This window comes from Salvelinus namaycush, chromosome 1, assembly GCF_016432855.1.
Source record: "Salvelinus namaycush isolate Seneca chromosome 1, SaNama_1.0, whole genome shotgun sequence".
Lineage (NCBI taxonomy): Eukaryota > Metazoa > Chordata > Actinopteri > Salmoniformes > Salmonidae > Salvelinus > Salvelinus namaycush.
Window position 1 is genome coordinate 55,196,251 of NC_052307.1, and position 20,727 is coordinate 55,216,977.

The following is a 20,727-nucleotide window of genomic DNA, read 5'->3' on the forward strand; positions in this document are numbered from 1 at the left end:
TTGGCTCAAACGCAAAGGAAAGACATTTCACAAATTAACTTTTAACAAGGCACACCTGTTAATTGAAATGCATTCCAGGTAACTACCTCATGAAGCTGGTTGAGAGAATGCCAAGAGGGTGCAAAGCTGTCATCAAGGCAAAGGGTGGTTTTGTTTGTTTTAACATTCTTTTTGTTACTACATTTATTTTATTTATTTCACCTTTATTTAACCAGGTAGGCAAGTTGAGAACAAGTTTTCATGATTCCATATGTGTTATTTCATAGTTTTGATGTCTTCATTATTATTCTACAATGTAGAAAATAGTCAAAAATAAAGAAAATCCCCTGAATGGGTAGGTGTGTCCAAACTTTTGGCTGGTACTGTATGTCAGGCTGAAAACAACAGACTTGGACTGTTTGATCAAGCAATGTTGCATGCATCTGTTTTGTTGTTGTTCTGGATGAACGAGCCCTGGGCTCTAATAGGCACAGTGTTGGCAGTTTGGCACAGAAATATGCACACATTACCACTTTTCTTTTGGTTCTGTTGAAATCCTCCCTGACTGCATTCATGCCTCTGAAAGTCAATGCAGAGGAGCCACTTAAAACTGTTGAGACACTACTCTAGTAAGAGAAACCACCATTATGTAAGACACTAAACAGGGGGTGACTAAGAGGAGGGATCCACAATGGGAAATGTGTTCAAGAGGTCACCAGAGGACACCGTTCAGTGTGTTTGGGACAGGACAGGATGGGTATGGGGGGGATCATTCCATCACCAGCAGCGAGGCTTGTTTCCTCTGAGCTCGTGAGACTCTGCTGCTTTGTTGCACATCACTTCCTGCGCCTCTCTGTTGTCAGGATGGACGCCAGGCAGGAGGAGGGGTGGGGGGGTTAAAGTTTCCACTGTGTCATCACTTTTCTGTTCCGCTCTAACCCTGGATCCCTTAACCCCTACAAAACGTCAAGCAAACTATTTCTACCCCCCTCTTCCTAATCCTCCTCCTATTTCCCCATACCTCTATTACAGGAACAGACTTTTAACAGACAAACTGTGGTCTGATACAGTATGATGCACGAACAAACAGAAGTGTTAAATTGCCTGCATCCCAAGCCTGGCTTCTTTGTTTAACTGTGTGTTCTAGTGAGTCAGATGTTTGTCTTTGACTGGAGGGCTATCATCTATATCTGTTTATCCTTACTGTCTGTAATGAATATGAATCACCAGCATCTCCCTGTGTTTATCAGCACTCTGCTCCTCTCTCATTTGTCTCTGCCCATCTCTACTTTCATCCTGTCCATCCGACTGCAGCTGTTCAGCTCCAATCACCCCTGTTCAGTCTCCTGCAAGAGCAGAAAGCCCAGTTCTGTGCAGCTTGACCTTCCTTAGCATGCATACAAGTATGTGAATCTCTATGGTTTGTTTGGGTATGTAGCCTACATGTAATTTACCTGAAATATCCTTGCCGCCCACAAAGGACTATGCCTAGTGAAACAGCTCAGATGTACCTGTCTTGATGACCTGTCAGTATCCTATAATTACTTATTTCTATGATAATATTCTCACCTGATTCACCAAGAGATTGATTACCCTTCATAGTGACTGATGAGGATCTCCTCGGCTGGTACAGTGCAGTGGAGTATTGCCAGCATGAGCATTTACAATACAGTAGCAACACCAGCGAACTGGTCCAACGATAATCCATCACTTCCGTCATAAGTGGTACAGCCCCCCTGGGTCTCCCCGGGTTGACCCCTTTAAAACTTTCTAGTAGTGCCCCGGTGGGAGTTAAAGGCTGCCGGTCACAATTACACACTAGCGGCGGTCACACCCACATTGTCTTCGGTGATGATATTTGAGTAAGGATACGACGTGTGATAGATGGTGAAACAGTCAGCCTTTGAAGTACAAAGGCAGGTAGCCTAGTGGTTAGAGCATTGGACCAGTCACCGAAAGGTTGCAAGATCGAATCGCCGAGCTGACAAGGTAACTATCTGTCGTTCTACCCCTGAACAAGGCAGTTAACCCACTGTTCCTAGGCCGTCTTGAAAATAATAATTTGTTCTTAACTGACTTGCTTAGTAAAAAAATGTAAATAGAGGACTGGTGGTGATATCATTGGCCCGTGCAAATACTTCATTTTTTATAATCGGGTTTATCTCACCACTTCGTGACAGGTGATATTCCGACTTAATATCCTGTAAACTATATGATATATTTGTTGTACTAAATTTGCACAGAGCACACAGCACACAACACGAACTTGGTAGGCCAATATCGAAACACGCAGAGTAGACTACATGTTAAATATTTTAAGATGCTTAAAATCTTTGCATTTTCGAGAAAAATGTATCAAATATGGTAAAATGCTGCGCTCACTGTGAATGAGTACCAAATTGGAAAGTATGAATAAATGATATGTGCACAGCACTTGGAGTTTTACGGTAAAAGGGTGGCTACTGAAACGTGGCTGGCTGAAATTGTGTCTATTTTGTTTGCAGCTCTGATCCGTTCGGTACAGCCCTATACAGTCATTGGTACAGCTCTGAGCAGCGCCAGCCGGACTGGACAGAAGAGATCGCCGCTAGTTCTCCGTGAAGAGCGAAACACCTCGGCGCGTTCGTCACAAATAAAACCACACAGCCAGAAGGTAGCCTATTCTCCGTCGATTCATGGAATTATTGTCAGGTGGCGTAGGTTGCATTTATTACCAATTCAGTTCGATAGTTGTGGCTTCTACCCATCCTGCCTGAAGGTCACAAGCGGAGCTGCTCAGCACGGACCGCCGCGCCCCTTCAGGACTTCGTCATCCAGGTAAATGTTTTGGAGCGTTAAATCGATTAACATGGTGTACATTGTGTGTATAACATGGTGTACATTATGTGTATATTGAGCAATTGTTTGAGGTGTTGCTTTTACTAAGTTGCATTGCTTGCAACATGGATGTTATTAGATGATTCTATAATGCTATTTTGTTTAAATGTCAGCTTGTTTAACTTCTACTTATGGAGGGATTTATTATGGAAAAGTATGCTTGTTATTGTAAATGTATTTGTAGTATTTTTTTTTACCATTATGCATCTCTCAATCGCCAATTGTAGACTGCATAAACCCAAAATACTTTAGCCTAGTCTACATGTAATAAGACTAACTGCATTTTTCCTCTTAGCCTATTCAATATTATATTGATATTTTTAACTATTGGCTATATACATTTATAGCATAAATAGTTGACGTGTATGGCTTTGGGCTGATAGTTTATATTCTCTACATCGGATAAGACCTATTGATTGAGAGTGGGCGATTGGCAGTAAGCAATGTAAAAAAAAAACGCGTGCGTGTGCGGAGAGATAGAAATAGAGAGAAAGAGATATGTAACATGAATATTTTACACACATTATAGGTGTATATTTATATGAAATAATGAGGGGTATTGCATCAATGAAATCCATGTATAACAGATCTAAATAATTCAGATTGAATTAATGTAGCCTACATGTGAAATTAACAAAATGTTGAGGCCTGTTATAACATTTTTGTTTAATTGGAAAAAAAAAAAAGACTTAAAGTAGGCTTATCTAGATTGGTGACATTTAGCAAATTCCACTAAAGGTGTAATAACAACTCAATGTGGAATTGCCTGGCACCTTGTAAATCCCAAGACAATTAGCCTAATTAAATTGAAATAGTACCTTTAGTTGTATTTTTCTCTTGCAGACCAACGAGCATGTTTCACCCGGCTAATGAAACCGTGTCTCTTATCTCGCTGGTCACAAACAAGTCATCCAGAGCGGATCATTAATTAGCTTGATAAGTCTGTTCAACAGAATGCTAAATCTCTGGCACGAGTGAGGTCCACAGCGGATGTTTTCTGCGGTAGTAATCTTTGGTAAACCGCTTTGAGATATAGATGACAGTATGAAAACTCATTAATAACCTGTAGCCGGGAAATCACATTATTCTCTTTCGATTATTCTATAGGCTTAGTGGGTGTAAACATTGTATTGCGACTGCGTGTGGCGCTAATGAACAATGGCCATGTATGTTATAGGAAAATAGAAATCATGCAGTAGATTTCTATGAGAAGCTGTGGAGATGAGAGGCAACATGTCAGACATGGGCTTGTCAAATGGCCTTGCAGAGTTGCCTTGCGTCCTGTGCGAGGTTCAAGGGATCGTGCCTTGTCTCTGTGCACACACAGCTGTTTGTTGTAACACACACGACCCGCTGTCGGGGTTTGTTTGCATCATAGCTGAACTCCCGCTGGGAGAGTGATTATTGATGTGTTATGAATGATGCAGAGACATGATTATATTACCATTTTTGTATATCCTACTGTACTGCTTATGATTTGTTTGTGTGCGCGTGTGTGCATGTGTGCGTGGCTCCGCTGTCAGGTATAGAGACAGACTGTTTTTTCCAACGCTAACCCGGTGTGACCCCAGCTCTATTGGAGCCACACTAAATAATAGTTCAATTTAGAGAAGATCGACAATGAGGAGAGAAATCAAGGCAATTCACCTGGAGCAGCGCTGCCGCAGAGACAAAGAGCACTTTCTCTCCCGGCTGCCGCACACTGGATCATTCTAGCCAATTCCAGGCCTTGGCTGCTTGGCACAAATTGCATGCCAACCGGCGATGTCTTCAAGTGGGCGTCAATACTTTGTCCCGCTCTAAAAAAAATACGAGGAGGGATGATAGGCAGGCCAGTGGATATAACACTACGTTAGCTTATAGCCTCACCCACATCCCCACCATTATCTCCTCCCTGCCATACTAAACAGTGTGAGTACGGCACGAATACGGCAGTCATGAATCTTCTTAGGATACATCTATGACTGTGGACCTGCCTACATTCACTCTTTCACTCAGGGTTCTCAACGACTATGACAGATCAGTGTTCATGATATGATCTCTCTGACTCACCTCCCTCTCTCTTTCTGTCTCTCTCTGCCAGTGCTACCATCATGGACCGCTCATTGGTGTTTAACAGAGCTGGGTGTGTGTATATTAGAGTATGGCAGGTCCAGGGTCAGTGGTTCAGAGGGGTATTTTACGTTGATGTCTACGGTACTTTACAGTGAAATTTCATCACTTTGTTTCCAACTGTCTGCTGTTATTACAGACAGTCAAACATGCAAATAAACTCAGACAGTGTGGGCTCTGAACACACACACACACACACACACACACACACACACACACACACACACACACACACACACACACACACACACACACACACACACACACACACACACACACACACACGCACACACACACACACACACAGATTGGGTTCTGGGAGATTGGGTTCTGGGAGATTACAGGAGTAAAGAGGAGGCACATCTGTGCTGTCCTCCCACTCTAACGGTCCATGTTTGCCCCCCCTGGTCTTTTGGCAGAGGTGGTCATGCTGTGTGTCTGTGTTGGTGTGTATGCTGGCAGAGATGGCTAAGTAGGGTTTAGTAGCGTTCTGTATGATCGATATGCTCCTGTCTTACTGTGAAATGAGTCAGAAAGGGCAATGTGGAGCCGGACTGCTGCTGTTGCTATGGGGGAAGAAGGGTACTCAGTTTCCATCAAGAGAAACAATGACTTTTGTGTCAATGTCACCACGGCCTGTGCTGTTTTCTGGGCGCTTTGGGCTGCTTTTTATCCACATACATTATCTGTGTAATATGTTTGTGTGGACATGCGTGTGGGTATGAAAGAAAAAGGTATTGTCTTTTTCTGTTCCTCTTTGTGTTGTTTTGAAAATATCTATGTGTGTGTGAGAGAGAGAGAGAGCATGTACTGTAAAGGACCACATAAATCATTCTGAACAATGTGCTGTGCAATGAGGGCGGTGCAAGAGCTACTATATTTTATTGACATTTTATATTTCACCTTTATTTAACCAGGTAGGCCAGTTGAGAACAAGTTCTCATTTACAACTGCGACCTGGCCAAGATACAGCAAAGCAGTGTGACACAAACAACAACACAGAGTTACACATGTTATAAACAAACATACAGTCAATAACACAATAGAAAAATCTATGTACAGTGTGTGCAAATGAGGTGAGATAAGGGAGGTAAGGCAATAAATAGGCCATAGTGGTGGAATAATTACAATTTAGCAATTAAACACTGGAGTGATAGATGTGCAGAAGATGAATGTGCAAGTAGAGATACTGGGGTGCAAAGGAGCAAACAAATAAACGACAGTATGGGGATGAGCTAGTTGGATGGGCCGTTTACAGATGGGCTATGTACAGGTGCAGTGATCTGTGAGCTGCTCTGACAGCTGGTGCATAAAGTTAGAGAGGGAGATATGAGTATCCAGCTTCAGTAATTTTTGCAATTTGTCCCAGTCATTGGCAGCAGAGAACTGGAAGGAGAGGCGGCCAAAGGAGGAATTGGCTTTGGGGGTGACCAGTGAAATATACCTGCTGGAGCGTGTGCTACGGGTGGGTGTTGCTATGGTGACCAGTGAGCTGAGATAATGCGGGGCTTTACCTAGCAAAGACTTATAGATGACCTGCAGCCAGTGGGTTTGGCGACAAATATGAAGCGAGGGCCAGCCAACGAGAGCATACAGGTCGCAGTGGTGGGTACTATATGAGGCTTTGCTGACAAAATGGAGCTTCAATGCCATACAACACTGTGATAGACTGCATCCAATTTGCTGAGTAGAGTGTTGGAGGCTGTTTTGTAAATGACATCGCCGAAGTCAAGGATCGGTAGGATATTCAGATTTACGAGGGTATGTTTGGCAGCATGAGTGAAGGATGCTTTGTTGCGAAATAGGAAGCTGATTTCTAGATTTAATTTTGGATTGGAGATGCTTAATGTGAGTCTGGAAGGAGAGTTTACAATCTAACCAGACACCTAGGTATTTGTAGTTGTCCACATATTCTAAGTCAGAACCGTCCAGAGTAGTGATGCTGGACGGGCGGGCAGGTCCGGGCAGCGATCAGTTGAAGAGCATGCATTTAGTTTTACTTGCATTGAAGAGCAGTTGGCGGCCACGGAAGGAGTGTTGTATCTCATTGAAGCCCGTCTGGAGGTTAGTTAACACAGTGTCCAAAGAAGGGCCATAAGTATACAGAATGGTGTCGTCTGCGTAGAGGTGGATCAGAGAATCACCAGCAGCAAGATCGACATCATTGATGTATCCTGAGAAAAGAGTTGGCCCGAGAATTGAATCCTGTGGCACCCCCATAGAGACTCCCAGAGGTCCGGACAACAGGCCCTCCGATTTGACACACTGAACTCTATCAGAGAAGTAGTTGGTGAACCAGGCGAGGCAGTCATTTGAGAAACCAAGGCTGTTGAGTCTGCCGATAAGAATGTGGTGATTGACAGAGTCGAAAGCCTTGGCCAGGTCGATGAATACAGCTGCACAATATTGTCTCTTATCGATGGCGGTTATGATATCGTTTCGGACCTTGAGCGTGGCTGAGGTGCACCCATGACCAGCTCGGAAACCAGATTGCATAGCGGGGAAGGTATGGTGGGATTCGAAATGGTTGGTGATCCGTTTGTTAACTTGGCTTTCGAAGACCTTAGAAAAGCAGGGTAGGATAGATATAGGTCTGTAGCAGTTTGGGTCTAGAGTGTCTCCCCCTTTGAAGAGGGAGATGACCGCGGCAGCTTTCCAATCTTTGTGTATCTCAGACAATACGAAAGAGATACGGGGGGGGGGGGGGTACTGTATGTGTGACAGTAACCAGCACCTGGAGACAAACAGAGGGAGATGGATGGAGGTTGAGAAAGATGGGGATATATAGGGTAGGATGATCGATGGATGGAGGTTGAGAGCGATGGGGATGCATTGAGTAGGATGATAGATGGGTGGAGGTTGAGAACGATGGGGATGCATAGAGTAGGATGATAGATGGATGCGGATAATTGTTTTTGCCATCAAGTGCCCCCTTCCCCTTCCTGATATGGAAGACATCTGTTTGAATACAACACCCCTTCAACCCCAATATGAGCTACCATACCAACCCTTTCACATGCATGCACAGATATGATCAACATTAAAATAGACTGCCAGCCACTTGAGTGGTGAAAGTGATTTAGACTATAGATTGAACAGACGGACGGACATACAGAGATATACTGTAGACTGACAGACAGTGTTTGTGCAGTATGGTTCCAGTGGAGAATAGCTGACTTGCTGTTCACTGTTGCTGCTGCTGCTGCATCTGGGGACTGGAGCTGGGAGAGAGCAGGGCATTGTGGGAGTAGTCTGGTTCTGGTTGGTTGGCTCTGGCTCTGGCTCAGTCTCCAGCCAGGGCCCAGCCCCGCTCTGACAGCAGAAAGAGAGAGAGAGAGAGAGAGAGGGAAGGAGAAAGAGAGGGCCTGTAATTAGCACCAGGGGCTGGCTGCCGCATTCCACGTCTGTAAATTACAGAGTGTAGTGGCCTGCCTACCTGCCTGCCTGTCTGTCTGCTGAGCCGATAGAGCGTCCAGCTCTCTGCCATACGACCCCGTCGTTCCCTTCTCTGCCCTCGACTGGCTGAGCCAGACCCTCTCTCTCTCTCTCTTTCAATTTAATTCAATTCAATTTAAGGGGCTTTATTGGCATGGGAAACGTCTCTCTCTCTCTCTCTCTCTCTCTCTCTCTCTCTCTCTCTGCGCGTGTGTGTGTCCCTCTTGCTATATCCACTTGTCGCTCCCTCTCTCTGTGTGCGTGACATTTCTCTCAATTCTTCCAGGATTTCACTCCTTGCACTCACTCTTTCTCTACCCTCTCTTTCTGTCGCCATCTCTGTCCCTCATCCCCTCCTCACTAGCTCTCTCTCGTGTCTGCCACTGTGTGGTCAGGCCTACTGGCAGGCAGAGCTGCGTTGCCTCTTGTTTTTCCCCCACATCACTTCCACAGCGGTTTTTATTTTTCATGCTGTAATTTGGAGCGAAAGGCTCCCCTCCTCCACTCGCCTCCTCTGAGTCTGGGCTTCATTGATTTGTTTTGATTTCAGTAACTTCAGTCCTCCACGGTGGCAGGCCGCAGCCAGCCCGCACCGAGACGCACTGCAAGGCCAGGGACGGCGCAAGCATGCAGCAGCGCGTCTGTTTCCCTGTGTGTAGCACGACTAGGTTTTCCCATGTCCACTGAGGAATGTACTGAGGAATGCATCTGCGGGCGCAGACTAACTCAAAAGTCATTTTAAGGGAAAAGGGATTGTGCTACTGTAAAATGGAAAACATTTGACATGTGAATGGCTAACGTCATCACGGCTCAGTTAAGTGTGAATGCACAAGCAGAAGAAGTACATTTGCGTAGTTTAAATGGGTGTGTTTTTTTTTCGGGTTGGGAAAGGAACATTTCGTGTTTGTGAGTGTGTGGATTAGTGAGTCTGTGAGTAAGAGTGAGAGCCCCCCCCCGGTGTCTGTGTGCGTGTCCTGTGTGCTCCCCAGGTGTGCCGCGTCTCCATGTGTCCTCTGTGCGTCTCTGTGTCTGAGGCGGTGCTAATGGGACAGCTGTCTGGGCTGATGGATGAGGCCTGGCCAGGCTGAGATGGTGACCCTGTCGGGGGGGGGGGGGGGGGGGGGGGGGTGTCGTGTCTGGGAGCCTGCCCACCTGATGGAGCACTTTCTCTGTCTGGTTGCCACCCGAAAGTGAGTTGACAGGGACCGCTCCGCACTCTCACCTCGCTCATTCTCTCTGTCTTTTTCTCTCTTTCTCTCCTCTCTCTCTCTCTCTCTTCCTGACACTCTCTCCATTTGACCCCGGCCTGTACCACTAGTATGCCTTTGTTGATGGATGGCAGAACAGTACCCAGTTCCCAGCGACTGTCACTGTCCCACAGTTCAACAGACTCCCTGTCCAGTCTCTTCGACAGTGGATGTGCGGAGAAGTGTTTCCCGCGGAACATTGGTGGAGATTCAGTGATGTTATGTGATTTTCCTCCAGTGCTTAAAAAAATAAATATATATATATAACGTTGTATTGTCACATACACCGGAGAGGTGCAGTGAAATGTGTTGTTTTACATGGTAAGCCATAGTAGTACCTCGCCCCTGGAGCAAATGAGGGTTAAGTGCCTTGCTCAAGGGCTCATCGACAGATTTGTCAATTTGTCAGCTCAGGTATTTGAACCAGCGACCTTTCGGTTACTGGCTCAACGCTCTCACCGCCAGGCCACCTGCACTGTGTGACGGTCACAGGAGTTTCTCCTGCTCTATAAGGACGTCGTCACCAGGAGTAATGAGAACTATGTTGGCATATCGGCTCCTTTTTTTTAACAGGCACCGAAGGGGGAGGTTTACTATGATACCGGTATGATCTGTTCCACTTCTATCTGTCCGTGCCTTTTTATCTGGATGGATGGACCGATCCCAAACTGCTGATCCAGGATCTGTGTTCTAGCTCAACCCCCACGGGGAAACTAGAGGAAAAATACTGTTCCTGAATCAGGGCTTAGGTACTCTTAGCACATATATCAGCCCAGAGGGACAGCAGTTGTACTCTGAGCCTGGTTCATTCTTACGCCCTGTGTTCTCTGGCTCAACGACTCGAAGAGTGGATCTCCTGAGAGCTCCGAAGCATTTATAGAGGATCAGGCTAAACTTGAATCATTTATCCTGTTGACACAGAGGTGTGTGTGTGTGTGTGTGTGTGTGTGTGTGTGTGTGTGTGTGTGTGTGTGTGTTTAACCTTTATTTTAACAGGGAGTTATGCTGCATGTGTGTGTGTGTGTGTCTGCCTCAAATTGTACCTTCCATCACAACCACAAGGGCGGCGCCATACTCATAGTGCCCCTACCCCCTTGTCATCTGTTAGAAAATGTGACAGCAGATCTACAGTCTGGTGTGTTATCTGCAGTTCACATGAAGTTCACACTGAAATCACAATGTGTTCGCGGTAAACGTACATGTCAGCAGAATTGGGAAGCTATGTGTTGGCTGGTGGTGAGTAGAGGGTGGAGGTTTTGATATGCCCTTCTGTGCATTGAAGTATTTATATGCGTTTAATACAGATTTTTCCTTCCAAGAGGACAAGTGCTTAAATTCTCCATTGGACTTAGTATTTATGAGGGCCTAGTGGAGTCTGTGGAGGTCGAGGGAGGTGATGTAGCCTCATTTACACCATATGTGAGTTAGTTTCCTCATCATCTGTTATGTTGTGGAGCTCAAACCTGCTTTTCCAGACCTGCCACTCCTCCCTGCACTGCCGCTCTGCTGAGAGAAACACAACCTGTGGAAAATATGTACTCAGCCCCTCTCTCTCAATCTCTCTCTCTCTCTCTCTCTCTCTCTCTCTCTCTCTCTCTCTCTCTCTCTCTCTCTCTCTCTCTCTCTCTCTCTCTCTCTCTCTCTCTCTCTCTCTGCACTTAGAAGCAGTCAGTGACATCACACCTCTCCTGACATCTCTCAAGGTCTCCATTTTTAGACACATCTATCCTGTTTTGTCACACATGTCGGCCTGCCAGCAAGATCGGAGAGTGTGTATGTCTATGAGAGGGTAGATTTCTGGTAGTGATTTGAGTGTATGTGTCTCATCAGCAGAGATACTTTGGATATTGACTTTCAGTCAGTAAAGCTGAGCGGTTTGTGAACACATTGTGTTGTAACAAGGGCGTGCTGTGCGAGTAACCATATAGAGACAATGGATAACATGCCTCCATTGACCATGTAGAGAGCCCTCTCACTGGGATCCCCCTATAGAGCAACACAGATTAGCCTCTGTACGAGTGTCATCACTCTGTAAATTCTGTCCTGTGATCTCTCACACACTGACCTTCTCCGGCTCCCTGCCTCTAAACAACTCTTTAATAGAGTGGGGGGGAAAAAAGAGAGAAAGAAGTCAAGTCTGGTTCTGTGGCTCCAGATTGACTTCCTGGTCTCCACATGAGCCAGACAGATCTGACGGCCCACAACGCCCGTACAGCGGTCACCTCCCTCCCTCATCCGTACGCTTAACACGGTCTTTGTCTGCCAACAATGCTGGGATTTGGGTCTGGTCCACCCGCTGGTGAGATATGATTACCTGTCTGTCTCTGTCTCTGTCTCTTTCACCCTGCTAATGCCAATGTTTCATTCTCTGTTTGACTGGGAAACGAGTCAGTGGAACTTTAGCCGTTAGCCACATTGAGAGGTCCGAACGTCCAAGGGTCACCCATGAGGCACATGCAACGTTCCACTCAGCTCTTTTCTTTCTTTGACAGCTTCCAATATTTTCCAAATGTGAGCCGCTTTTGTAATAATGTATTTTTAGTTCTTGCGTCAGAGATGTTCAAAGCTCATTAGCAGCGCTGAAGACTCTGGCACCATGCGGTCAGCAGCACACCTCAGGGAATAGAGATGGACTGACAGGTAATGTTTTTTTGTTGATTACTCGAACTTTGACTTCTACCCTCCTGCTGTTTTGTGTGTGTGTGAGTGACTGCATGGCTGTCAGTGTGTGAGTGCTGATGTGCCGTGGGAATGTGTTGAGGCGCGTTTCCTCTGATTAGCATCTACTGTTCCGATGCTAATCTGGCCTCATTACATTTCCTCTGCTGCTCTTTGGCTCGCGGGCTCTCAATTTGTCCCCGAGGAAGTGTGTGTGCATGTCTATCTGTACGCGGATGTGTGTGTGGCTGACTGTGTGTGTGTGTGTGTTTTCCTGTTGTGGTACTGGTTGCGTGTTTGGCCTTGTCCTTGTGATGGTTAGATATCCGTGTCATACCAGCCCATGGAGATTGAGATGTTGGGAAAACACTAACTATACTGTATCTCTAAAGTCTAGACATTTATATCTGAAGGTATGCCCTCAGTACCCTGCCCTTTACCATTACTCACCAGTCTGGCTGGCCTTGTCTAGCTGAGGGATGTTGCCCCAGACAGCCCCAAACCCCCAGGCATGACCAGACCTGCTCTCTGTTGCTCTCTATTTCTATCTCTATATATATATATTTCTCTCTCTCTCTGTATTTCTCTCTCTCTATTTCTCTCTATTTCACTCTCTCTATATTTATCTCTCTCTATTTCTCTCTCTATCTCTCTCTCTGTATTTCTCTCTCTCTATATTTCTCTCTCTCTCTCTGAGAGACACAATTTGTTGACATTTTAGTTAATATAGCTATGTACTTACAGCATAATAGAATGTGTGTAACATAAAACGTATGTATGTGGATGATGTCAGGTACAGGCAATTGTCTTCCTCCCATGAGCTCTCTGTGGCTCCGCTCGTCCTCTGTGTTTATACTTAGTCCAGTAAAAGATGATACAGTTAAGAGGCATTCAACACATGCACGCACACACACACACACACACACACACACACACACACACACACACACACACACACACAGACACAGACACAGACACAGACACAGACACACACACACACACACACACACACACACACACACACACACACACACACACACACACACACACACACACACACACAGACACACAGACACACAGACACACAGACAGATAGTGTAAACCCTTCCTCCCTCTTTCTCTCTCTCCCACAGTCTCTTGCTGGCAGCTGTTTGTCTTTGATGTTTATTCACAGGAGTGTTGTTACAGAGATCCTGGGAGTTGGGGCCTGCCTACCACTTTGTTAGAATTCCTCACTTCACCAAGGCAATTACACAAAAAAAACTCTACAACCTAATGATTTAAAGTCCCCAGAAAGCGTTGCAGGCAGACTGCAAGGTTATGGCGCATTAAGTTAACCTGTCTCGCCCCCCCGTTCCGCTAGCGGAACTCCTCCCACATTCCACTGAAAAGGCAGAGCGCGAAATTCAAAAAATATTTTTTTAGAAATATTTAACTTTCACACATTAACAAGTCCAATACAGCTAATGAAAGATACACATCTTGTGAATCCAGCCAACATGTCCGATTTTTTAAATGTTTTACAGGGAAAACACAATATATATTTATGTTAGCTCACCAACAAATAGAAAAAAGCACAGACATTTTTCACAGCACAGGTAGCAAAATCAAAATCAACCAAACTAACCTAGAACAAACCAAAGAAACCAAGAAACAACTTAATCAGATGACAGTCTTATAACATGTTATACAATAAATCTATGTTTTGTTCGAAAAATGTGCATATTTGAGCTATAAATCAGTTTTACATTACTGCTACCATCATAGCTACAGTCAGAAATAGCACGGGAGTAGCCAGAGTAAATACAGACACCAACGTCAACTACCTAATTACACATCATAAAACATTTCAGAAAAATATATGGTGGATAGCAAATGAAAGACAAAGATCTTGTGAATATAGCCAATATTTCCGATTTTTAAAATGTTTTACAGCGAAAACACCACGTATATTTATGTTAGCTCACCACCAAATACAAAAGACAGACAGACATTTTTCACAGCACCAGTAGCATGCAGGTAGCATGCACAAAGCCAACCTAACTAACCTAGAACCAACCTAACTAACCTAGAAACAACTCCCTCAGATGACAGTCCTATAACATGTTACACAATAAATCTATGTTTTGTTCAAAAAATGTGCATATTTGAGCTATAAATCAGTTTTACATTACTGCTACCATCATAGCTACAGTCAGAAATAGCACGGGAGTAGCCAGAGTAAATACAGACACCAACGTCAACTACCTAATTACTCATCATAAAACATTTCAGAGAAATATATGGTGGATAGCAAATGAAAGACAAAGATCTTGTGAATACAGACAATATTTCCGATTTTTGAAGTGTTTTACAGCGAAAACACAATATATCGTTATATTAGCTTACTACAATAGCTATCACACAACAGCATTGATTCAAGGCAAACGGTAGCGATAGCACAGTTCGACAGATATATGAAATAGCATCCCAAATTGGGTCCTTATCTTTGTTGATCTTCCATCAGAATGTTGTACAAGGGGTCCTTTGTTCAGAACCGTCTTTGTTTGGATCCAGAATGAACTATTTCCCTCTTGAATTAGCAAGCACACTGGCCGTGCGGCGCTAACCTCTCCTTCTTGAACAAATTCCTCCAACGCATCACGTCTAAAGTCCCGAATAAATTTCAATAATATAATTAAACTATATTGAAAAAACATACTTTAGGATGATATTGTGACATGTATCAAATAAAATCGAAGCCGGAGATCATATTCACCTATAACGACGGTTTTCCAGGAGGCGATTCCAGGTCCAACTTCGCGCCTTCCAAAAAAAAATAATGGCGGACCTCTCACTCCAAGAGGTTGTATTCAATCCCAGAACGAGATAATCAAGTCATTTCTGCTCTCACTTCCGCATGACACCCAGGGGAAGGTGTATGACGTGTTTCTACAGTCCTAAGTGACATGCCCTTTTATAGACAAGCTCTTGAAGAGAGACCTCGCTTTTGGAAATCTCACTTCCGGATAGGAAATGGGCTGTAAAAAGAGTTCTGTTTCACTTAGAGAAATAATTAGAACGGTTTTAGAAACTAGAGAGTGTTTTCTATCCAATATTAATAATAATATGCATATTGTACGAGCAAGAATTGAGTACGAGGCCGTTTAAATTGGATACGATTTTCCCCAAAAGTGAAAACAGCACCCCCTGTCCTTTTAAAATCGAATAACTGTCTCTTAGATGACAGCAACTGCTCTTTTTCCTCTCAATTTGCCTGAAGGGCTTCGGTGAATAATATATGTATTTTGTTTTTCTTCAGCGGTACCACAACCTGTAGATGATCATTTCTGTTTGCTAGAGATAAGGAGAGCGAATAGATTATTTTTGTGGAGACAGTCATGCCAACAGCCTTGTGATGGGCTGTGTGGGGGGTATGTGGAGGGTGTGGGTGAAGAGGGAGGAGGGAGGAGGGAGCAGGGTCCTGCACTCCCCCAGACATCGACCTGGCCTGGCTCCAATTTGGACTAGGGCTTGACCAAAAGGCTCTGGGTTGTGTTAGAAATTAGACACTGCGTCAGAGATTAAGCCCTGTGTGCAAACGTCCGAATTCAGACACACACACACACACACACACACACACACACACACACACACACACACACACACACACACACACACACACACACACACACACACACACACACACACACACACACACACACACACACACACACACACATAAACCCACTGGCGCCTTAGGTCTGTGGGCTGTTCTGTTTTCTGTCCCTGGCTTGGCAGATGGTATTCATTGAGTTGAATGGGGAGAGAAAAGGGCTGATAGTTTGACAGTGACTGTGGCACAGATTCTGAGGTGCAGTGTTCCTTAGACATCTGCGTAGTTACCCCACTACTGTATGTTAATGGGGTGGTGCACGTGTGTATGCATATGTGTGTATGTTGCAGGCAGTGTGTGTGTGTGTGTGTGTGTGTGTGTGTGTGTGTGTGTTGAGGGGCACAGGAGGTTGCTGGCACCATAATAGGGTAAACAGGCTGGTGGTAATGACCGTAGCGGAATCAGTGGAATGATATCAAATACATCAAACTCATAGTTTCCAGGTGTTTTGGCGCCATTCCATTTGCTCCGTTCCGGCCGTTACTATGAGCCTCTTGTGTCGAGGGGAGAGTACAACCTAGGGCAGCACAGCAAGGGTGAAAAGATAATGTAGCATCAAAGCTCTTTCCAGCGCTACCTCCCTCTGTGACCTCTCTCTCTCCCTTCCCTCTCTTTTTCTCTCTTTTCTCCATCCCTTTCTGTTCCAGTTATTGCTATCCTTTTTCTAACTGCATTGCCCCCCCCTCCCCCCACCACCACCACCTTCTCTCGGCTTGGTCAGGCCAAACTGTTCATTTTGCAGCAGCAGCAGAATCCACATCTCAAGGGGTCAGCAGTAGATTTGAGCAGCTTTAATAAACCTCTCTGTATTTATTAAGGCTGGCTTATTGTCTCAATGGATGCTTTGTGTGCGCTAAGATCTGTTACCTTGCTTAAATAGAAATGCAAATCACACAGTCAAGTGAAAAGACAAGCCAGATCCCAGGATTAAACTGTTTCACCAGATTTAGTATTTGCTCAGTTTATATGAGCTACTGTATAACTCTTCAGAACAGGAACTCTTTAGACAGAATGAGTGTATTCAAACAGACTGTGTGTGTGTGTGTGTGTGTGTGTGTGTGTGTGTGTGTGTGTGTGTGTGTGTGTGTGTGTGTGTGTGTGTGTGTGTGTGTGTGTGTGTGTGTGTGTGTGTGTGTGTGTGTGTGTGTGTGTGTGTGTGTGTGTGTGTGTGTGTGCGTGCGTGCGTGCGTTTAGGGCTCTGACTGCTAAGTGACTTGTGTTTTCTTCTAGAAAGTAGTACAGCTTGCTGAGGGCAAAAAAAACTTTTGGAAGAACTCAATTGACTTTAAAATCCTCTCTTAGACACTTCAAAAGTCTGGTGGTTGGGAGATAAACGGATCCCGTCTTGATGGAGAGAGAGATGGAAAAAACCACCCGCAGCACTGGAAAGCAAATATCACTGGTTCCAAATGAAGAACACGGCTACATTTCACTGACTGTACTTTTGTGCTAGGGAGCGTTTTATTGGGTCGAAATTTAATCTCCCTTCTCTCGTACACTAATAGAAAAAAAGGTGCTATCTAGAACCTACAAGGGTTATTCGGCTGTCCCTATAGGAGAAACCTTTTTGGTTCCAGGTAGAACCCTTTTTGGTTCCAGGTAGATCCCTTCTGAGTTCCATGTAGAACCCTTTACACAGACGGTTCTACATGGAACCCAAAAGAGTTCTACCTGGAAGCAAAAGGGGTTCTACCTGGAACCAAAAAGGGTTCTCCTATGGGGACAGCCGAAGAATCCTTTTGGAACCCTTTTTTTTTTTTCTAAGAGTGTATCATCTGTGGGTTTCTTCTGACAGAAAACATCTCTAGATTGTCAAATGTAAACGTGGTTGTGTGCTGCAAAATTATGTTATGACAGGTTTCAAGTTATGGACGATCACAAAACGAACAAGTACAAAACAGTGATGTAATGATGCCTTGGCATACAAGCAAATGCCTTGGTCAAAAGGAGTGCACTACACAGGGAATATCGTGCCGTTTAGAACACAGGGTTAGTGTCTGTAACCTGGCCCCTACCTGTGTCTCTTTCCCACACCCCTCTGCTGGTAATGACCTGAGGGTGTGTTTTCACGGCACCGAAAGGGTCAGATGGCTATCTGTGTGTGTGTGCTTTCACTGCAAGGGTTAACGATGGTTATCAGCTCCCGATGCAGCCCAGACTCCATGTCCAAAAACACTCTGAAGTATTAGGATGGGAAGATGATACTCTTTTATCGGGTCATAAATGGGTTTGCAGGGGATTATTAAGTTGTTGTGTGTTATTTTTTTATTGTGTGTGTTTGTTGGTTTAGGATATGTGGGATTTTATACACTATGTCCAGTGATAGGCTGGAGTGTGCATGCCTGCCAGCCTCGAGCAATCTCCCTAGTCAATAGTCCTCTTATCCTCCACCTAGATAAAGGCTCCATTTTCTCCCTGTTAGTGTGTGTATGTAATGTGCGTGTGTGTGTGTAATGCGTATATATATTGTGTGTGTGTGTGTGTGTGTGTGTGTGTGTGTGTGTGTGTGTGTGTGTGTGTGTGTGTGTGTGTGTGTGTGTGTGTGTGTGTGTGTGTGTGTGTGTGTGTGTGTGTGTGTGTGTGTGTGTGTGTGTGTATATGAGCTCACTGGCTATGGGGCATTGTCTGATAGGACGCGCTTGCAGACAGAGTGTCTGGTCTGTCTATGAGGATGGTGTTGAGGGATGTGTGTGTGTGTGTGTGTGTGCGTGCGTGCGTGCGTGCGCGCGCGCGCGTTATCTGTGACAGATAGTAGACGTAAGCAGACAGGGCGTCGTGTCTGTCGTCGTTCCCTAGTGCTGGCTTCAGGGGAAATATCTCTCTCTCTCTTCTGTGTGAGAAAGAGAGAGGAGTGGTCTCTGTGAGCTCACTTTCGGTGGCACCCAATCAGAGCAAGACTATGTGTCTGTGTGCATTCATGCATCTGTGCCAGCATCCATCCTTGCACATATGCCTGTCCATGTATGTCTGCTGTCAGGACTCCTCCTCAGTAGCGCCATGGAGAGGTTGAAGCCGAGGTTGGGTGTGTGTGTCTGTCTGGTTGGGGTCACAGACAGGTGAGGGGGGACCTGGGGGACATCTCCTGCTGCCTGGGCTCCAGTCCCTCCTGTCCTAGCCCTGCCAGTGACACGATCCCTCCCTCCTGCCTGCCAGAATGAGTGGAATCGTGTCAAATACATCAAACTTGTGGTTCTCGTGTGTTTGATGCCATTCCATTTGCTCCGTTCCAGACATTATTATGAGCCGTCCTCCCCTCCGCAGCCTCCACTGTTGTGCACATAGTGCTGTGTTATGGTTGTAGTGATGTACTGTGTGTGTTGTCCTCTGATAGATGGTGTAAATACGGTGCTAGCGAGCGTTTTAACTCTGGAGCCTCTTCTCTGGCGGCACGATGAATGGCCTCTCTCTGCTGTCAACTTTATTGCTCGTTTAGCACTTTGTGCGTGCTCTCCCCTTGTCCCTCTCTCCCCCTCTCTCTCTCTCTCTCTCTCTCTCTCTCTCTCTCTCTCTCTCTCTCTCGCCCTCATCCTCATTCTCAGAGTGGTTTTTGATGATGACAGAGCAGTGCATTATGGGTTGTGCCGGGGGTGGGAAGAGAAAGGTATTGGATGTGCCATAGTGCCGGACTGGAGGAGCTCACGGTGCAGAGGGGGAGAGATGGTGTGTTCCTACACCGTGTTTACTGTGGGTGTGGATGCTACTGTTTGTCATAGCTGCTAGTACCTCACCTCTCTAGAGAACCGCTCGTGCACTGGCTTACAGTGTCGGGTCCTTATTCCTTCCTTTTCAAGAGCGGGAGAATGATCCTGCCTTCCACCCACTCACTACTCCCAGCCCCGGGGGATGGAAACGTTGAGATGTTCTGAGAACATCCCTCTCGGTGGACTGTGTGGTCAGAACATATTAGAATATTTCTGTTTTTCCCAGCCTGCTCATAGTGTATAATCTCCCCCCTCCCCTCTCTCTCTCTCTCTCTCCCTGTGTTTTTCTCCCAGTGAGCCAGGCATGGTGGGTTAAACCTCGCCAGCAGTAGCCAAGCTGTATTAATTAAGAGCGACCTCTCACTTGTTTCTGAAGTCAGCTGGGTTCCTTTAGCCCTCGGCATCGAATCCTCCTGCCTCCTACTGGGGATAAAGACTGGGGATAAAGACTTATTAGGGCAGAGAATCAGAGAAAAGAGTGAGAATGAATCTCCTCTTCCCTCTTATTCTCTTTGTGGAGGATAAGCAGGTGTGTGTGTGTGTGTGTGTGTGTGTGTGTAGTGTGTGTGATTATATGGGAGCTTCAGCAGATCATTTTTTTTTTGTGGGGGGGGGGGGGGTTAATGGGATATGATACAAGGATTATGAGCCGGGGGGTTAAGCACAATGTGATATGAGGTTTAGGAGGATGAGGATGAGATAGAATTTGGAGAGAGGGAGGGCTGGCGAAAGGAGTGTTACTGGGGCAGGGGGAACTCTGAAGGGGCATGTGGGGTGACCTGCGCACACACCCAAAACTCCTCCGGAATGGTACTATGACAAAACACGAAGTATTTGATTTCTGGCGTGAAGTTGGGTTTTGAGGAGCTGTGTAAGTGTAAGCTACAGGGTAAACTCTGCGGTGTCCTACATCCTGAGTCCGTAAGATACACTGTGAGACAACACACTCACACACATCCACACGATATCAGTTGACTCAGCAGTAGGGGTGGCAGGAGCCATTATTGACTCACTGCAGCCAGCCAGAGAAATGGGGGGAAATTCAATCAACCAATCACGAGGC

General features: G+C 45.5%; 1 protein-coding gene across 1 annotated transcript in view; it reads left to right on the forward strand.

Moving 5' to 3' along the window:
- Positions 1-2,518: 2,518 nt before the first annotated feature.
- LOC120046074 (docking protein 4-like) overlaps positions 2,519-20,727 on the forward strand; it is a 51,413-nt gene continuing 33,204 nt past the window's right edge. Inside the window, exon 1 of the mRNA XM_038991011.1 lies at positions 2,519-2,796. The gene's annotated coding sequence lies outside the window, so the exon portion shown is untranslated. The remainder of the gene's footprint in view (positions 2,797-20,727) is intronic.